This window comes from Magnolia sinica, chromosome 12 (genome assembly GCF_029962835.1).
Source record: "Magnolia sinica isolate HGM2019 chromosome 12, MsV1, whole genome shotgun sequence".
NCBI classification, from domain to species: Eukaryota; Viridiplantae; Streptophyta; class Magnoliopsida; order Magnoliales; family Magnoliaceae; genus Magnolia; species Magnolia sinica.
Genome location: NC_080584.1, coordinates 12,844,390 through 12,866,288, shown reverse-complemented (window position 1 = coordinate 12,866,288; position 21,899 = coordinate 12,844,390). Strand labels below are relative to the sequence as shown.

The 21,899-nt window shown below is 37.3% G+C and overlaps 1 long non-coding RNA gene across 2 annotated transcripts in view; it reads right to left on the bottom strand.

Annotated features, from left to right (window-relative positions):
* Nucleotides 1–13,101, bottom strand: part of LOC131220944 (uncharacterized) — a 33,671-nt gene extending 20,570 nt beyond the window's left edge. The window contains exons 1-8 of one of the 2 annotated variants that reach the window (XR_009158913.1): nt 12,840–13,099; nt 12,513–12,647; nt 11,029–11,077; nt 8,770–8,831; nt 8,559–8,646; nt 8,280–8,355; nt 7,829–7,915; nt 7,570–7,667 (exon numbers count right to left, since the gene is read on the bottom strand). This is a non-coding gene — a long non-coding RNA (uncharacterized LOC131220944). Of the gene's footprint in view, nt 1–7,569; nt 7,916–8,279; nt 8,356–8,558; nt 8,647–8,769; nt 8,832–11,028; nt 11,078–12,512; nt 12,648–12,839 lie in introns of both variants that reach the window. The other variant, XR_009158914.1, reaches the window with a different exon arrangement.
* Between the last annotated feature and the right edge of the window lie 8,798 nt (nt 13,102–21,899).

The following is a 21,899-nucleotide window of genomic DNA, read 5'->3' as shown; positions in this document are numbered from 1 at the left end:
ACATTTTCATCCAGAAACAGCAATAACTTGTGCATGCTCTTCCAGAGAGGGTAGGCCACAACTGGCACCACCCCACTCGAAGGGACACTGCTAGTTGTGCTGGGAATCCCATATTTCATTGACATGAAAACTGCCCACAAGCTGTTCATGTCCCCATTATTCACATTCCAGGCATTGTAATAAGCTCCCACTTGAGTGAGTAATGAATGATTAGTTGAACTTTTATGTTTAAATGGAATAAGAATTTTAGTATAGTTGGTTTTATTCTCGTGAATGGTTACCTTTATAAATGGGATCTAAATGAAAAAAAAAAAGACTTGATTTTGAAGTATTCAATTATTACATTATTAACACCTAGAATTTTCGAGCATGAGTGTGAACTCGAGCCATGAAAATTCATGGCGTTACACACTATGGAACTCTCGCCAAATTACATGCAATCCCTCCTAATTAGCACTTGTAGGAATAGGCATAAATAAGGTAAAACATTGCCCCCCACGTCGCTTCGCATTTAGGTAAAAGGTGAAAGTGATGTGTGATCCCTCATAAATGCAGCCGTCCTTTAAGCCACGTGGCGACGTTTCACTTACCATACCTAATCGAAATAATTCTAAATGGTGGTCATGATTTCTTTTTTAATAGACAACTACTCCCATGGTGACGCGTGTGCAAGCGTCGTACCAAATGAGAACATAATTATGCCCTAATTAATGCGCCAGATTCTGGCTGATATATACTCCATTTCAATACACTTTCCACTTCTCATGCCTTCTTCCCTACCTCTGCATCTTCGAAATGTTCGTTAACTTTCTCGTTCTTACAATGGTCGCTTCCTCATCCTTTGTTTCCTTAACTTTATAACAAGATCTAATAGATGCTTTAGATTGCCTTAAATCATCTTTAAATCACCAATTGGAGATTTCTACTGCCTAGGACCAACTTTCTTTGCCGAAATAGACCTTGATGAGATTCACTAATTGGATCGCATCTTTTTAAATTGTCCTGCTGAGACCATGCTAATTCAATCCCAATCAGTTCTAGATCCTTCCAATGCTCTATAAACTCACGACCCTAACCGAAACCATTACTGGGATGGCACGATTGGTTCGATCGCATCGCAATCTAACATGAAACTTTTTGAAAGGAGATCGGAATTTACAAATGCATTAAACTGTCGTTGTTTGATTACGCGTCAGATCCCCTTCTTCTTACTGCAACATCAGCATTTTTGAATTCATCCACCAATACCTTCTTCTTTAGGTGTGGTCCAATGAGTCCAACAATCTCGGACATTAGTGCTCTTACCCAACTTCTTCCCTCCGGTGAGGCAATTTTTTGAGGTTTTGCTTTGAAGGAAGAAAGATATTTCAATAACAAGGCCGGGAAGGCCTATTCTCATTTAATGCAAGCATACCGTAAGCACGAATTAATCGAGTTAAGTATGAAAAACACACAGCCTTCTTGTTACTATGGATCTGTCATCACTTACTCTGTGTAAACACTCTTCATATCACCAACAAGTACATTTAATTGGCCAAGGCACTCACACAAGGTCGAAAACTTGCCCTTGCACCGTTTGTACTTGGTCACCTGTAAAGAGGCATATATGAAGTAACCACCAAGGGTTTATTTCTCAGCAGAGGACCATTATGGCCTCTCTAGATGTGGATATATGAATACTTCCATTCGTCTCTTGTACATTCTCCTCTCCTTACTGATATTGTTAACACCTCTTACAATAACCACAACATTCATTTTTTCAAGAGGTCTGTATATTTTCTACATATATTGACTACCTATTCTTTCCTTTCAGTAAAGGTAAATGTTACCACACTTTTACCCATTTCTACCTAAAAGAATTCAGCCCAGCCTGGTTCATAGGCAATTTTGAAGAAAATGATGAACAAACCGCATCTCAAATGTTCCTTGCTTGGAAAAGTTACCTCATTTGCAGGTATCTTCCCTATGATGGCACAATAGATACTACCAAAAATGCCAAGGCTGGCTTCGAGTAATATTTTTTGAATTTGCTTGCTCGATAATTTGGCCTCGTCCAATGCATTCCTTATTTGTTCACCCAGAAAGCTTGCAATTAGCTCCTTACTCTCGACCGATCATCGATCAAGTCGATCTCTATCATTCCCTTAAAGAGAAGAAGTGAAACTGGTGGGTTACAAGTTGAAGGGCAGAGCTTCGGCTTGGTAGGAGTAACTTCAGCTCACACAGCCAAGAAAGATGAAAATACCAATCCGCACATGGTAGAGGATGAAGTAACTAATGTGCGCACATTGCCACCCCCAGCGACTTCAATCAAGTGTTGTTACAGCAATATCAAAATTGTCGGCAAGGTAGTGAAACAATGAGAGATTACGCAGAGGAGTTCTACCGTGTAATGGTGCAAAACAATTTTGTCGAAATCGAACGCGGAAAGTTACCCAATTCAATGGCGGGTTGCATGTTGCGATGTAGGATCGGGTTCAGATTCAACCCATTCGGACGATGAGTGAGGCGATCAATCCGGCCACCGGAGCAGAAGCTCGTCTTGAGCATTCCAATACACGAACCGATCCTACTACTAGGATAATCGTTGCGGGTCCTCTGCAAGGAGCTCCATAGGCCAAGGGAAAAGAACTTGTAGGGGGCCACCCTCAACGTTATACACCTGTGAACCGATAGACAGGATGCGAGCAAGTTAGACCCCAAAGGAGCGCGACCATTGCTGTTGGTCTGAGCAGGATCTCGAACCCCTATGGTCGGCCAAGGCCCGACCGTTGCTATCAATGTGGCCAATCGAGTCACTTATCAAATATTTGCCCACAATGAAAAGTGACTAACCTCGCCATTAATGATGGCAGCGCTGAAAATGCAGAAGAAGACCTGAATGTTGATGAATTGGAGCACGCTGCTGATGATGAAACCGAAAAAGATTGGGTTCCATAAGATCAGGTGAATCTCTTATAGTGAGAAGGCTATTATATATGCTAAAGTAGGAGGAACACCCATAATGATATAACATCTTTTGAACAAGGTCTATAGTGAATCAAAAAGTTTTTGATGTGATCATAAACAGTGTAAGTAACGAGAATTTCGTCTATAGAGTCAAGGTTGAGAAGTTGCAACTGAAAATGGAAAAGCATCAGACCCCACATACAATTGGTTAGATTTATAAGATGGTCAGTGTAACGCCCCAATCTTCGTAACTCAAGTTTAATACTCATTTTCCAAAAACCCGAGTATTAACCTTTTAAAATAGCCCAAATTTCACACACACACACACACACACACACACACACACACACACACACACACATATATATTCTTCTTTTTTCAGAGTTAGCAGTTCAATGCAAGAGAAATAAATTAAACATAAAGGAAAGTCTACATACAGATGCAAGATACACAAGCTACTACCCATAAGGTTTATACAAACCAATGTCTTAATGTTAACAAATATTGGAATAAAATAATTTAACACATGAAATAAATAAAAATGCAGCTAGACTTGAGCTACATGGAAGAAAATTATCTAAGGCAGATGCAACAATACATCACTGATAATTGTAACATGCTCCTCCTCAATATGAACATGAGTATTATTTAAACCACCTACACAACCTATATAGTTATATGTTCAAAGAATGAATGACCAACTCAGTGTGAGTTCCCCTTAAGATTACACATCTTTGCATCAACTAGTTAAGTAAAGCTTAAACAAGAAAACATACAAAACATTCATGATGCAATTTTATTTAAATGCATGAATGCATATCAACTAGGGATGCTCATCCAGTTGGCTTTTGCGCAAAACCCATGAGTGGAGTGAAAGCCACATGCAAGTGGTCAATCACTAGAGAAGGTACATCAAGTATGTGCATAGTGACTAACTCATATAAATTGGGTTGGTTATCGGTGGTCTGGGAGCTAGCGAAATATACTGCGACAAAGAATACGTGCTACAACATCAAGAATTAGCTATCGCCATTATCAGTATGCCATTAATACATGATTAGCCCAACCTTTATTGTTATATTTGTAAACAATCAATTTAAGAAAGCTCAAAGGTCACTATGGGGGGCTCGTCACCCATCATAGGCTGACAGCTCATGCATATTGTCCAATACTACCATCCCCAACTCATTAGACTTTAGTACTAGGATATTTAATGGTAACCTCCTCAAGTAGTGGTCAATCATAGTTCAATAAGTGAAACTTACCATCGCAGGGTTATATGAAAATAATCTATCAAGCCACATAGTGCAAATATTCAATCAAAGTCACATGGGGCAAATATTAAATCAAAGCCATATAGGACAAATATTCTATCAAAGAATGCGATAAAAAGGGATTATCCCCAAAAGCCACATAGGCACAAACGATCCGTGAGATTGTAAGTCCACAAAAAAATTTCATTTAATCCAATATACAAAATGGCCACTAGTTCAAGGGTGCATTGTAATCACAAATCAACCAAGTTACATCCCAAATTTGGATATACATATATAAGTGGAGTTTTTCAGAAATTGATGTGACAATTCAAGTTTCATAAATAATCCACAAGTATGAGAAGATATTCAAGAGCAGCATATGTGTTTATACCAGATAAATGTAGATCATATGATTTGATGACAATTCAAATAACCAACACAAGTAATCATGAAATAAATATATCAATTATCAGTAAAAATTAAAAGGAAAATTGTAACACCTCGAACTTTTCAATACTCGAGTATTGAAATTTTTCGAGTATTACCATAAAAATTATTTTATTATATACATGTATATGTCACCATTTCAGGCTATCCAAACCTTACATCTATTCTATAATCTCAATCTGACTGTTGGGAATAATCTTCATCCATAGATTAAGTTATCCGACCATTGATTTTTAAGACATGATAATCATAAATCCAAGTATTCTCACTTATCCTTCACAACTAACTGTTCAATCAACTATTTACCGTTAAGTAAAGATATCTGACTGTCCACTTAGAGTTTAGACCACTCGATCATAGTAAACTAACTACCTGATCTCTACATCCGCTCATACACGTATCGAATCGAGATACTGATCCATTCATATTATTCACCAACTATGAATATACTTAACCTACCATAAAAAATATAATATGATAAACTTACATATATGAACAAGTCACTTGAATCTAACGGTATACATGTTCTACCTCTTAATCACTCCAAAAGCCCACTTTGTGTTCATTCGTTTACAAAATTAGTCATACGTCCACCTAAATACATGGTCAGAGTACTATCCATCAAATTTTTCTATTTTTGACGTGTCATCTGACCATCCATCATGCTGTTTAAAATATCTATTTCGACTTAATTAATGATAATTTTAACTTATTTGGTGAACAAATCTTTATTTGTAATGATTTAGACATGATTTCTTTTGTAAAAATTTCTTAGAAATGTGCCTATTACCATGTACAATCATTAGATTTCCCATAAATCTCATATCAGTAATAGTTGTGAAAATGTCATTAACTCGTACCCTTGAATTCTAGATCACATGATTTCCATAATCTATTTGATGTGAAATTTTAAACCATACCTATGTAACATAAATTAACCATACACGTCAAATTTTAGCCCTTATATCATTGTAAAAGTGGCCCAATTGACAAATCAGTCCCTTAACCGTTAATTTTGTTTTCCATTGAGTGATGAAAGCTCGTGTGTAGTCGTAATAGGATATTTTCCTTCACATTAAAGACTTGAATTTTTCATCATATGGACCGAGTATGAAATGTAAGATCCCCACTTTGATAGGCTTTTCCTTACGCGTGAAGTTAGTCATTTTAGGCTTACAAACGCTTTCTAAATCTAGACCTTCTAATTGACCTAATTTACACCATCGATCACAACTCAAATTTGGATCACACTTTAGCCTCATATAAATATGAGAACATATAAAATTTAGACTCCGGTATATAATCTTATATCATTAAATGTTGACAATCTTAATGTTACATCCTTCCTTCTGGCACAAGAGATGAAATTTCAGATTTAGGCCATTTCTACCATCGATCAACCACAAAATTTTGTCTAATCGTTTGCCTATTTTGACTACACATTTCTCCCAAAATTGGACCATAATCATTAAGTGTGGACCATTAATTGAGATCAAGTACAATTTGCCACCCACTATGAGAATTTTCAAGATAGGCCAATTTAAATTTCTGATGACTAGGAAAATCATGTACCCTAACTCTATTCGACAACCCCCGAAACCTTGAATAAATTAGATTTAAATAAAAATCGCTAAAAAAGAAATTTTTAAGAAACCCAATTCAAGTAGGATGTGGCACACCACGCACTCCCTTACAAAAGGGGGCATGCAACCCTTCTTCACTCACAAACCCATGCATGCCCAAACAACTAAGGAAGAGAGAGAGAGAGACGTCCAAGCATAGACGCTCATTCATTCTCTTCCTTCTCCACACGTGTGTTGTCCCCCTTGCTCGAGCAATGTCGTAATTTATGTAAAATATTTCCTAAATTGAGATCTACTTAGGTCTTAAATCTATGGTTAAGGTGAGGGATTCATTTAAACTTACACTAATTTAAGTTGAATTTATATATAGTTATCTTATTTTCACATTAAAGTTTTGTATTGTTTGATTTTTAATGTGATTCCAACTTAATAAGTTGTTGGATAATTATGAATTTTTTATCCATGTCAGAATTATATTTGAGATATGATTTTAATCATGTTGGACATATTTTATGGGTCAGATCACAAAACCATGCCTTAAATTATGAAACCACACACGTTCGGGTCCCAAATAGTGCACTAGTTTGCACATCCAATGGACTGGATAGTTTGGTCATGCCCTTCGGTCTTTCAAATGTGCACTACAAGAAAATAGGCCTTTAACCTCATTTTAAAATTCTGGCTAAAAAGGTTAAAAATTGAGGCTAAAGCCTTTAGCCTCAACTATCCAAACTGAGGCTGGAAGCTCAATGGCTAAAGGCTTTAGCCTCAGTTTTGGCAACCAAGGCTAAAATGGCTTTTATAGCCTCGGTTCTTCAAGTGAAGCTAAAAGAACACTTTTAGCTTCAATTGTCTCGAAATGAGGCTAAATCAAAATTTTAGCCTCCATTGTTTCCAACCGATACTAAATCTAAATTTTAGCCACAATTGCCTTTAATTGAAGCTAAACCTATTTTTAACCTCGATTCTCAACAACCGAGGCTAAAGCCTTTAGCCACGGGAGTAGTAGTTTTAGTTTGGCTAACTGAGACTAAAGATGGATTTAGCCTCTTTAGCATCAATTGAGGCTAAATTCAATTTTTAACCTTAGTTCTCAACAACTGAGACTAAATCATTCGTTTTAATTAATTTATAAACATGTGCACAATCATTCATTTTAATCAATTTATAATCCATTCATGGGAAATGGTTATATGTCCAACTTGAGGCAGATTCTAGTAAACAGTTGCTGATTGAGTAATGCTGCAGTTATCCATGGGCACGCGATTAAGTGGCCAGGTGCCAGCATAGATTCCATGGCCAGGGCCGCTTGATCATGTGTGTGGTACTGGTACCTTACAAATCCAAAACCTTAATCTCTCTATACACGCACTTCTTCAATGACACCAGCCCCAAGAGAATGAAACTGGCGATGGAGTTCAGTTTGAATCGCCTGACGAATTGGCCATTGAAACAGGAAAAACAGGAAATGTCAGCACAGATGATAAAAATAAACATGCTGCAAAGCATGGCCGTCAATTTAAGGGACATTTTTTTTTCTCTCAATTGTACAAACCATGCAGCCAACACAATGTCTCAGTTCTTCTATTTTACCTTGTATGCAAGATTAACAACATGAGACGGTTGTAAATGCAGGGTTGTTTTCAGGGGCCTCGTCACTTACATTCTCTTGACCTCCATCTGCAAAGTGACAATGGAAGCAGGGAACATTCGTCAGTTGACACACACTCTTCTTGGTTAGAGATCTCATACATGCACAAATTGGATGAAAAATCTCTACTGAATTCAGTTATGGGTGTCCATGTGCAAGCATCTGGGTCAAGAGTCTGAACAGCTGCTGACTAGGTTCAGTTGACTCACTTCCATTACCAATTCTGAGTCTGTTTTCTATTACAATTAGCGTAATCAATACTCAACATGCCCCAGTCCCACCTCAGAAATTGATGGATAATTCATGAGTCAACTACAGGCTTTTAAAAAAGAAGAAGAAGAAGAAGTCAACTACAGGGTTTTAAACAGTGATAACTAAGATAGAGAATAATACCTGCTGATTACGGAAAGAAACAAAGCCAAATCCTCTTGAGCGCCAAGTTTTATGATCCCACATAACCCGTGCATCTCTGCAAAGAGAATTGTGTAGACACCAAGTTTATAACCACATCAACACATGCAGTAGCAGAAGCTTCCTAAGTTTACTCGAGCAAAACAAGAAAAAAATAAAGTTTCATCCTTCCTCCAGAAAAGAAAAAACCAGGAAAAAAAAAAAACAGCAAACACTATAAACTATCAAATGCAGTACTCTGAAAAGCAGTAGGGAACTCACGAACAGCTGGAATACACTGCAAAGCATGCAAACAGAGTCGCATCAGTGACTTCAGGACTTAGGTCGCCAACAAAGATGTTGAAGTGGCCTGAAACACATGAAAACAACATCAAGAATGATTAGTAGAGAGAAGCACCATGGTGTGCCAACAGAAACAACAAATAAAGAACAGTAAAAAAGAAAGGAAACAGGTATGGAAGCAAATAGTAACCTGAAGTAACCTCCCTCTGGCCACTGGCATATGCCCAGTTTACCTTGATTGCCTGACCGTAACTGCAGAAGACAGAAGCCACAATTTGAGAATCAAAATCTAAACTGTGTTATGAAGGCAAAAACATTCCTCAAAATTGAGGGGAAAAACAATGCGATTCAACAATTGCTCAAAAAATGACAGCAATGCAATAATGAAAGTTCCTCAAAAAAAAAAAAAAAATTTCAAAACGCAACATCAGAAAAACAAAATCCTAACAAAAAGGCAAATAAACTATTGATTTCCCTAAGAAGAGGTTTCAGAAAGAAAGCGAAAAATCGAAATAAACAAGCAATACTCAGATTATGTTTATTTTACAGAAAGCCACTGCAACTTCAACCAAATGGAGAAAAAAAAATATAGAAATCAATGAAAATTCAAAGGTTTTTAACCACAATTTCCAGATCTTATAAAAAAGCCGATTGTCAGAAGAATTTCCATAATAATAGAAGCAATTATCAAGAACACAAAAAAAAAAAAAATAATAATAATAATAATCAAGGAAAAAAATTAAAAATCAGGAAAAACTCATGAAATTTTGTTATTCTCCAGAAATGTGCAGCCAGTTCAACCAAGGAAAAAAAAAAATCAAAATCTTTTAATCAAATGAAAAAAAAAAAAAAAAAAAAAAACAATAACTTGAAATATTCTCCAGAAATGTGAATATTCTCAAAGGGAAAATTGTTCATTTTTCTTAAAATGAGAAGTTGCCTGATCCAGTCCTATTTGAATATCGCAGCCATAATATCACATTTTGGTAACATTGAGAAAGATTCATTCAAGGGATGAGTACATTCTCACTACGATCATTTGATCCCTGAACTTAAGGGGGTGTTTGGTTGCTGGCATATTTCCTGGGTTAGCAATTCCTTGGTTAGAAGAAGAAGAAGAAGAAGAAGAAGAAAAGGAAGAAGAAGAGTTTGGTTCACACTTTTTGGTTGGTTTCTCTTCTCCAAGAATTCCATTTCCCAAGTTTACCTAGCAAAGCTGTGTATCAACCAAACAAAATTAAATCATTTCCCAAAAAATACCAGGCCAGCTCTAACATTCCCCAGGAAACATAAAATCCAGGGAAAGAATTCCCCAAAAACCAAACCGGGGTCAACTAATAGATTGAGATCAAAAGATAAATTCTTGAGAATGCCCACCAAACCTTGCTGCACGTAAGAGGAACGTGAATGGGACACATGCAGTTTTGCAGGACACATGACGCAAACATGTGACCCACCATTTAGATGTCATAGCTAGTGTTTTAAAAAGCTTATGATATGTTGCACATCATAGCCTTCACACTACATGGTGCATGAAAATAGCTTAAGTCGCATTTAGCATACATTACACGCTACTTAGAATACATTGCATGTTATTTTTCACTAAAACAGTAAATGTTTTCAATCGTCTTACATGTGCTATTTTCGTAAAAATCAGTTACTGTTTTCAATGATTCTAGTGAAATAATATGAACGACAGTATTAAATCAGTCAATTGCTATTTTTGTCTTTATATTTACTCTTTCCCCAAAATTTCCTATTATTTTAATTAAAAATCTATATGTAGTGGTAGATGATGTCTCATTCTTCAGAGGGGTGAATGCTACGCTACATGCTATTCGATATTTAAAACACTGGCCATAGCCTAAATATCCGGCAGGTACATATGGACCACAAATGCACATTGAAGCATTGTTCAATTCTCTAATGAGTGGATAGCATGATCTTTGGGCCAGGGCATTCCCACAGTGTGGCATGTCTAGTGAGCATCTTAGCTTGCACATGCATACCACCTCAGCTAGTTGAACCACAAGTCCAATGAAAAATTCACTCACACAAGTCCATTAGAAGGCTCTGAACATTATCTGGAAACTTCTTGATTCCAAGATACCTCAAATGTCATGTACAACTTTATAAGTGTTCTTGACAGTTCTAAAATGTTTATCCACTAAATTTTTCCTATATTAACATCATATGCACCATACAAGTTTTGGCCAGGGACTGGTTATCATTCTCAAGTATGTGCTTAGAACATGAGAAACACTCCTCCCATCAGCAGTATGAAATAGCAACCAAATCTGGCATCACTAGTATTCTCACCTTAAAAAGATTGAATTATCATATCTAACTTCAAACCAAATTAAACCAGTGAAACGAAAAATGAAAATGAAATTTTCTAGTATATATAAGAAAGTCACCAACAAACGAGGGTTAAATTTCAGAAACTTACCAGCATCAATATCTACTCTGAGAATGCTTCGACGGGAGAATTTTTTTTGCTACAAATAAGAAAAAACAATAACATAATATGTAAGCAGAATGTATTGGTAAGAAGATCCAAAGTAACAGATCGAAACATAAAGATTTTCCGAACATAAATCCACGGAGACTATTCAAGTAAACCATATTTTATTAGTAGCATCAGGCCATAGAGGAAAGACGTTAATCCATAGAAACGTAGAAGATGGGGTTGAATAAGATCTAGAATGTATTCACAAAGCAAACATTTAATTCTTATGAATAAAAGCCAAATCATTAACTTTCATGGCACCCCAACTCCAAAGACACGAGCCTAAGTAGAGGAGATCTCGCTAACATTCAATTTGAACCTGAAGATCTCCCCTCTGAATTTTCAAGGAGCCTTGGAGATTTTAAAATTCACCGGAGGCCAACAAAAAAATGATATTTCTTATAAAATGGATTGATTGTAGAGATTCAAGTCTCAGTTGTGACTGATCTAAAGAAAAAGGGTACCATATTTTGTGACTCAAATCATACTTGTTCAATTTAACCCTTCCGTTTCATCAAATCTTTCTTTTCTTTTTTTCCTAGAAAATATGATTGAATGTTATAAAGTGCCAAAAAAGTGACCAAAACAGGAGATGCAGGAGCCTCCACCTGTGAGCGAGTGACCCTCTCATCACTTCACACCAAGAATCCCACAAGAAAAAAGAAAAAGAAAAGGAAAAAAAAAAAAAAAACGGGGTTCAAAAACACCAAACCCTGACAGCCTCAGTCGAGTGGATATGGGTCACACCAGGCCACCAACCTTCCCGAGACAGACCACAATAACTATTTGATAAAGAGTGTGCCATTCAGCAGCGACAATCTTTCATGGTACATGGTTCTTAGAAGGAATTTGAACCATGATAAATGAGCTGATCTGCAGTCCCTGTTAGGGATGCTTCACAGTCCAATGATCCCCTATTATTGCAGATGAAGGAGTGTGGAAATGGTAAAGATCCTGTAATTCACAAACTGTCATCACGTTTGTTTGACGTTCGCCCTGCAAACAACACATTTGCAAACCCTAGCCCTAACACTCCACTATTCCAGACTATTGCAATTGGATTCGATTGTGCATCCAAACTCACTCTCAAATCTCCCCTCAGCGCTTAAATGGCATGCAATTCCAAAAAAAAAAAAAAGAAGAAGAAGAAGAAGAAGCCATAACAAGAACATCAAAGAAGAAAAGGGTGATCGCTAGATCGGAATGGATTCAAGTAATTCGCATCTCAAAAGACGCCATCTCCCCTCAGCGCTTAAAATTTCATGCAATTCCAACAAAAGACATAACAAGAACGTCGAAAGAAGAAAGGGCCATCGCAAGATCGGAACGGATTCAAGCGATTCGCATCTCACAACACGCCATTTTCGATTAAATGAAAAAAATAGAAAAAAGACACTACGAAAATAGAAACTGAAATCGCATACCGTTTTCTTCTCTTGAATCCTTCCAAACGATTCCTCCATCCAAATGACTCAGTTCTCGGTTCGACTTTTCTGCAATTCCCAAAAACGCGAATGATTTTGCTTCTGTTTGCTCAAGAAATCGGTTCCGTCGATCTTCTGGAGAGATAAATCGAGAAAAACGGATTCTTATAGGGAGATTGAAACAGGAGCGCTTCTCACATCTTCCAGATGTTTACATGAAAAGAAATCCCCCAAAACCCTAGTTTTTCCGAGATCTAACATGAAAATGTGTAGAAATGAAAATGAGGTAGATCTGAGCGTAGACAAAAGCGATCTAGGGTTTCGTACCTGTTCTTGGGATGGGATCTGTATAGAGAGAGAGGATTGAAGTGAGCGAAAGGAGGAGACAGCAAACGGCCTAGCCGGGAATGAAATTTAAGGAAGGGCCGACCAACAAGGAAATTTCCAGACGTGGGGGCCAAATTGTTGTTTATATGTCATCTAATCCAAAAATCAGGTGCGCCCCATCCCGATGAAGAGAAAAACCTAAAATAATTAAATTTAGGTAGGTCACAAAAAATGCAATATAGTTTTTAGGCGTGGCTGTACATTGTTCTCAGTGATATGCCCCCCCTGAGATCTTGATAGGGTCAGTTCTTTGAATTCACAGTGATCATGATGAGAGTCGCCAGATCCACACTTTAGATTCCACATACACATTACGGGTGGGCCGGGCTGGAACATATGAAATTAACCATTTGATTCTCACGCATGTGATCATGCTCCATCTTTTAGTAATCAACGTTCAATTTTCATACATTCGAGCTATCTAGGGCCACCCTTTTGGTTCGCTTGATCACTGTGCGCTGCTAGGGGTTACGGTTTTCTACCCCGGGAGGTTTAGGGGGGCATCCCTCATTTATGGTGGGACCCATCGGATTCAAGGGTTTGTATGTTCTGTTGCGCCCAGCTGGAATGATTTGACATCCCATGGCATTATTTATTCACTAGGCTCATTCGGATGGACTGCGACCCGAAGATTATTTTTAAGTGGATGGCTGAAAATTTAATTATTCCAGTGCTCATATTAAATGGTTTGGATGGTCGACCTTTAGCTTGGTTCTATGTAATTGAGGTTAAAAAATTGACTTATAGTAAGAAGTAAAATAGCACCGGAGGCTAGAAGTTGACTTGTAGCCTCACTTTCCTAGCAAGTGAGGCTAAAAGTTAAACTTTTAACCTCCATTGCTTACCAATTGAGAATCGGTCCCTAGTGGGGGTGGCTAACAGTGAAGTGTGATTGGACAGTGTTGTGTACTAACAAGCTAATGAAAAACCAAAAAAAAAAAAAAAAAAAGGCAAAATATTAGACTTTTTGCCTTGGTTCTTATCTAAAAGGTTGACTTATAACTTCACTTTCCTGGCAACTGAAGTGAAAACGTAAACTTTTAACCTCCATTTCTTACTAATTGAGACAAGATAATAGACTTTTAGCCACAGTTCCTATGTAACTGAGGCTAAAAAGTTGACTAGTAGCTTCACTTTCCTAGAAACTTGTAACACCTCAAAAACCGGCACCTGAGTACATAAATTCCGATCCCGAGTTTTCAGGTGTTAACTTAATACAATGCACATGTGTTTTCATTCTAATTCACATTAAGTCCGCAGATAAATAATCAGAGTTGCACAATTCAACTAAGCGTAACCAAAGCAAGGTAAAGATAACAAAAATTAATAAATATGGGGCAAACAGTTAAAGTACAATTGAAAAGTGGTGTCCTCCCTAATGAGGATTATACAAGCCACAATATACATACCCAAGATGGTTGAAGTATAAGTTTTTAGTTTATTCCAAATCTTCCAAAACATAACGGTGATGGCGCAAACCGATCTAAGCCTACCCACCAGAGGCCTCGATAGAACATGTATCAATAATAAGCTAGGTTGGTGTTTTAAAATACCGTCCCAGATGGGAGTGAGTAGCTGACTCAGTGATTTCATTAATTCTAAGTTACACATATTAGCGACACAATCAGCGCAGTTAATGATAAATAAGAAATCAAACAATTCCTAGATACTCTTGTTAAATGTGGATATGAAAATATGACATGATGCATGCCCTTTCCAAACAACACTCCCTCACATGCGACTCTAACTACCTACTTTGCAAATGACAACACTCCCTCAACATGCAACTTCAATGCCTGTTTTGTCCAGCATATTAGCGAAGCTACGATACCGGCGTTATATCACGAGTCCTTATCCGGATCACGTGACTCATTGCTGCACGTAACGACTCCTAATCAGTGTCCCTTGATACAACTTTAGGTATCACCCGTTTATCTCACAAATCAACAATTCCAAAGGTATAGTACAATACCTAAATGAATAATGATCAACCCGGTATAGGTTGTCACCCAAACTGAGTATAATCTCTCAGTTTCGAGGTGTGGGCTTGTCACATAAAACCAAAAACAATAAGAAAAGGGCTCATCACCCAATTTCATTCACGCACGAGTCGTTCGAACAGTACTCTAGCATAGAACCATCGGCCAGGTAATTTGACGGGGTCCATTTAAACAATGATGCATCACATCTATTAGTGCTCATTGGTCACTACGGGGAGGCTCGTCCCCCCCAACATAGGCTGTCAGTTCAGACACAGTGTCTCATACCACCATACCCGGCTCATAAGTCATAGGGGATCGTATCGCATTAACGGTTATGATTAGACCATCCATTAGGAACGTAGTATCCTAGATTCATTTTAGTCTTATCATACATTGTGAACATATATGATCAGTTTGCTAATGGACTAATTTGATTGACCTTGGAGAACCTTGGCGTAACCAGCATTGGGTATAAGCATCCTGTATAGTCCAACTACTGTTAATTGTCCGTGTTCACCCAGGTCAATCGAACAAGCTTAGGGTGGCCGCCCTAACTTGGGCCACCTGTTGATTTGAGCGATTTACCGACTGACCTAACATCGTAGAAATCACAAGCATCGTTATGAACTAAACACTGCATCATGCAATTCTAGCATACATACTATTACGCAACGACATAGGCATTTCATCGAATATGTAAGCATCAATAGACCAATACATTCACTTAGGCATTTCATCAAACATGTGATCACCAATGAAATAATGGATTCAATCACTTCGACATTTCATCAAACATGTGAACAATAATAGAATAATACATTCATTGGTGCATTTAATCAAACACGTGAGCATCAATAAATCAACACATTCAATTAATCATGTAAGCATGCATAGACATGCAATGGCACATATTACAATTAAACACGAAATATGAATATGTTAGCTATTTACAAATCATTCACCATAATAAATCATTAACTGAAACCCTCAAGGGTCGATAAATGGAAACCTAAGCATAATGGTCCGCACATTAAGAAGAAATATTCGATTTGAAGTTCCTAGGGTTAGAAATTTGAGAAAAATAAAAAATTCTTCTATAAACACCAAAAACTATATGAGATTCGTGGAATTCATTTTTTAAAAACTTAGGTTATGAAGTAAGATTTGTTTCTTACCTCCCAATTGCAAGTAGGGTGGATTCGGTGGAGAAAAATGATCGAGGGCAGGGCCTTGATTGGAGGAGACCAATAAAAGGAAATACGAAAACCTCCAATTCCTACTCTCACTCTTCTTCTTCTCCTCCTTCTTTCTCTTTCTCTTTCTCTCTTTCTCTCATTTAGAAAATACAAATTCGTATGGAGAGATAGGGTGCCCAAATGAAGCCTTTATATAGTGCAAGATTTGTTGTAAATGGCCCCAAGGGTTGGATTTTTTACTATACTAACCCTATGGGAGGGTTTTTTAACCTCTAGGGCCCATTATGGGCTGTACATATTAATATATACCGTAGGATGGTTAGTCCTAATGATAATTTAGGTATGGATATGATTGGCCCGCCATTTGAATGTGTCGATCAACAGATATGATTAAAAGTCTGTTCAATGGTCACCGATAGTCGATCGGGGCCGCGACTATACAGATATGTTTGAAGAATTATTTTTAGTCGATACCCTGACTTTGGCCATGAATCAACGGTCCAAAAACTATAACTTCATAAAAGAATAAAGTGGCTAGTTTCACTTAAGTTACAGATTTTCATATGAGGTATTCGCACAAGCTAAGTACTCACCTTATGAGTCTAAGTTGAGCGATTCGAGGCATGATCTCGGCTCGATGTCCCACGATGGATGTTAAGCCCACTAAGACGAATGTTTTTCTATAATCTTTGATTTAGTGACCACTAATGAGCGGTCTAGAGCTTATTTAAACAATCAGGACATTTTTTGAATGAATTGGGTATCAAGATTTCTCTTGAGAAATTATTAGGTTTTGGATTATCTAACTTTATAGTGTCGGCTATTCGCAACTAGCGAGAATGATGATTCGGTCATAATCACCCTAATCAAGAACCATAATTCAACTATACTTAAAACTACCTGATTTAGTAAAATATACTAAAATAGAAAATTTAAATTTAATCATATAAGATGATTCCTAGTATGATTAGAAGCAATTTCTAAGAAGACGCCAATTATAAAAAATCTAAGATGAAAAAGATACGCACAACCCATTGATAACGTGTAGTTGTAGAAAACTTTTAATTTCAATAGTTCTATTTCATATAACATTTTTAGTAATTTTAGTTAGTAGATTATTTTATTTATTTTTTTAGTAGTTCAACATCAAATTTACTTTATCTCCACAAAGTTTCATTACATTTTGAGTTCTAGAAAAATTCTAAAAATTTCAGAAGTACTAGCTGTCCGAAACTAAGATTTTTGGTACAATTTCTAAAACTCCTTAAACTTAATTTCTTTTAAATATTTTATTTATTTATTATTTATTTTTATACGAAACTAGACTCATCAAGCTTCAATCTGCCTTTTGAATCACCTCAATCGGAGTTGTAAATCAAAAGATATGAATTTTTAAAATCAGTGCATCGAAACTGTCAAAATCTGAAAGTTGTTAACCAGGGGGGCGCGGTGGAACCGCCCCCTACTCTCCATTTTCCGTGGTGGCACCGCCAATTCCGCGGTGGCACCTCCCAGGATTGTCCCAGAATATTTTTTTGGCCTATATGCCGCCGGGGTCAGTCCCCACTCTTTAAAGTTCAAACTTTTACTCTTTCGGGCGGTTTTGGTGGACCCCACATCACTCATTTTGGTCTTGAACATGTGCGAATGCAAGCATGGATATGCACTCAAATGGTTAAAGTAAAGGTAACGCCCAAGGATGCCCAATTTCAAGTTGGCAAAAATCCGGGACGTTACAATCTACCCCACTTAAAAGCAATTCGTCCCCGAAATTGGCTAAGCCTTCTATTTGGTTCATATTCAACAAGCCCATTTGGGACGCGGATTTCCTGCGAAAGCCTTTTGCAGGAAGTTCCTGCGCAAGATTCAGTGTGGGCCCACTATGATGTTTGTGAGAAAGCCACTCTGTCCATCCATTTTTCGACTTCATTTTAAGACATGCGACCAAAAATGAGGTGGATCAAAAACTCAATTGGGCCACACGAGAGGAAACTGTGGGGATTTAGTGACCACCATTGAAACATTTATATGCCCACAAAAGTTTTGTACCAGTTTAATTTCTTGGCTTTTTCACTTCATCTTAGTGAAAATGACCTTATAAACGGTTTGGACGGAATATAAACAAGCCCATTCGTGAATACACTGGTCCTCCCTATATTAATTCAGCTGTATCTATTGTTGGGCATATCCTTTAGTAATCCGATCTACTTACGTAACTTTGTCTAATTATAGAATCGTGATTGTTTCCCTTTGATGAGTCCATTATTAACATTTTGAGGACGAATATGATCTTACTTACTAATCTAATCATATGTGTTACCTAAATTGACAATCTTGGGCCAGTGAGCCATGGGCCCACCACGCTCTGCTGCGCCACTTTAGTCAAATGGATGTATAAACCAACTTAACTAGACTGGACTAATAATGTTCTACCCTCCTTAAAATTATTTCTACTCTCAAGGCTCAAGAATCTATATCTCGATTCGTATGTTGGAACGAGTTGTAATTTAGGACATATCCTTAACATAAAATAGGAAATGATCTCTCAATACATTGGTCTTCCTTTCATCGATGATATATACTATAACATTGGTACCTATGGTTATAGAAAAGAGATAAAAATGATGGGTGTTGTAGTTGATTTTAGGGATGGGTGTGAGTTTGTGACAAGATGCCTAATTCTACCAAAAGAAAGGACTTTTGCCACGGTCCCAACTTAACTTCTTTAATCATGTCTAGTTTAATACTGCAAGATAATCTATACATTATTAGTATATAAGAAATTTGGACAAAATAGGTTAACGAGTAGACTATCTTTCTAAGTTCATATGCACAATATATATGCCAGAATGGTCTGCGATCTGGGGCCTAACTTCCTAATTGTTTGTTGTCCATTTGAGAATTTTCTTGGGCCCAAAAATCCCTATTGGCTATCCTTAATACTCCCCAAGGGTGAAGTAATAAACTTTTGGTTGTAAGTGGCCAGGCCAACACGGAAAGAAGGTTGTGTAGTAAGTCTGAACCAAATACATCGACCTTTTACCTAGCCATGATAGAAAATTCATTGTATCATTTCTTAATCCTAGTTGATCCCGATCTTCTGCTTGATCAGAGCATTGAGTTCATTGGTAACTACCAGGATTGAGAATTCGAATCAAACCGCGAATACTTCGCTTATATATAGTTTCTCTACTCCGTGTTCCCGATTGTAATAAGTCCTTGGGGAAACAATTCTAAGGGGTGTGTTGATTTGACCAAATGTTCAATCCGAGGGATATATAAGCTTTCTCTGAGCCTAAATAGTTTCTAAGTCTAAACGACCATCCTAAGAGTTATTAAAGAAGCCTATAAGTATTAAAGGGATTAAACGAAGGAATGAGATCTCACTCCAACCTAATTAAGCCATCCAACTAAGTCTATCTTTCAATTATCTTAGCATAATTAGTCTTTATTCTTTAACATAACCAGTAGCCTAGTCTTAACTTAGGAGTAGTTGTAATCTAAAGTCTATGCTCATACACTGGATGAGTTCATACCATTTCCAATACAAGAAATTGTTCTATCACTTAGGGTCAAAAGTTGTCTGATTGGAATTGAGTTACCTGAACTTGAATTTACATGCGCTCGAGCACTTCACACATGACCACAATAACTAAGGAGGTCCTGGGATTCAAATTATAGATTTACGTTCAAAAGCAACACAAAATTGGGAGTTTTGATCTTATTTTTCATCATTTATAAGTTTGAGTTCATAATAATAGAAAACTAGGAATTTTGGTCATAGGGTTCACATTATTAATTTATTAGACTTCCTATATTGCCAGATTTTTTGAAATTTAGGAGTACTAATTCTAGGTCCAAAACTCTAAATTAATGTCCCAACATTTGATGATAATTGTGGTTTGTATAATCCTCATTCCCAAGGTCCTGGTTATCTCAGTACTCCGCTTTGATACCAACTTGTAATACTCTGAAAATTGGCACTCGAGTACATAGACTCTGATCCCAAGTTTCCGGATGTTAACTTAATAAAATGCACATGCATCTTCATTCTAATTCACATTAAGTCCGCACACGAATAATTAGAGTTGTGCAATTCAACTTAATGGAACCAAAGCGAGGCAGAGATAACAAAAATTAATAAATATAGGGCAAACAGTCAAAGTACAATTGAAAAGTAGTGTATGCCGTAATGAGGATTATAAAAGCCACAATATACATACCCAAGATGGTTAAAGTGCAAAGTTTTCAGTTTATTTCAAATCTTCCAGAACATCACGGCAGTGGCGCAAACCGATCTAAGCCTACCCGCCGGATGTCTCGAAAGAACCTGCATCAATAATATGCTTGGTTAGTGTTTTAAAACACCGTCCCAGGAGGGAGTAAGTATCTAACTCAGTGGTTTCATTAGTTCTAAGTTACACATGCTATCGACACAATCAACGTAGTTAATGATAAACAAGAAATCAAATAAATTCTAAATACTCTTGTTAAATGTGGATATGAAGATATGACATGATGCATGCCATTTCCAAACAACACACCCTCACATGCAACTCCGACCACCTGATTCGCAAATGACAACACTTCCTCAACATGTGACTTCAACGCCTGTTTTGCCATATTCTAAACAAATGCGATTCGATGAATGATCATGTTAGCCAAGTAATTATTAAGTTTCATTCATCCGGCATATTAGCGAAGCTAGGATACTGACATTATATCACTTGTCCTTGTCCAGATCACGTGGCCCATTACCGCACGTAACGACTCCTTACCAGTATCCCTTGATCCAACTTTAGGTATCACCTGTTTATCTCACAAATCAATAATTTCGAAGGTATGGTATGATACTCAAATGAATGAGGATCAACCCGGTATGGGTCGTCACCCAAAACCGAGTATGATTTCTCAGTTCCGAGGGGCGGGCTTGTCATGTAAAACCAAAAATAATAAGGAAAGGACTCATCACCCAATTTCATTCATGCCTGAGTCGTTCGAATGGTACTATGGCATGGAACCGTCAGCCGGGTAATTTAACGGGGTCCATTCAAACAATGGTGTATCACCTCCATTAGTGCTCACTGGTCACTACGAGGAGGCTCGTCCCCTCAGTGTAGGCTGTCAGTTCGGACACGGTGTCCCATACCACCATGCATGACTCGTGAGTCTTAGGGGATTGTATCGCACTAACGGTTATGAGTGGACCATCCATTGAGAATGTGGTATCCTAGATTCAATTTGATCTTATCATACGTTGTGAACATATATGATCAGTCGGCTAATAGACTAATTTGATTGACCTTAGAGAACCTCGGCGTAACCGACATTGGGTGTAAGCATCCCATGTAGTCCAGCTACTGTCAGTTGTTCGTTTTCACTTGGGTTGATCGAACAAGCTTAGGGTGGTCCCCTAACTCGGGCCACCCGTTGATTTGGGCGATTTACCGATTGACCCAACATCATAAAAATCATAAGCATCACTATGAACTAAACACTTCATCATGTAATTGTAGCATACATAGTATTACGCAACGACATACGCATTTCATCAAATATGTAAGCATGAATAGAGTAATACATTCACTTAGGCATTTCATCCATGTGAGCACCAATGAAATAATAGATTCAATTACTTAGACATTTCATCAAACATGTGAGCAATAATATAGTAATACATTCACTGGTGCATTTAATCAAACATGTGAGCATTAACAAATCAACGCAATCAATCAATCATGTAAGCACACATAGACAAACAATGACACATATTACAATCAAATACGAAATATGAACATACTAGCTATTTATAAATCATTCGG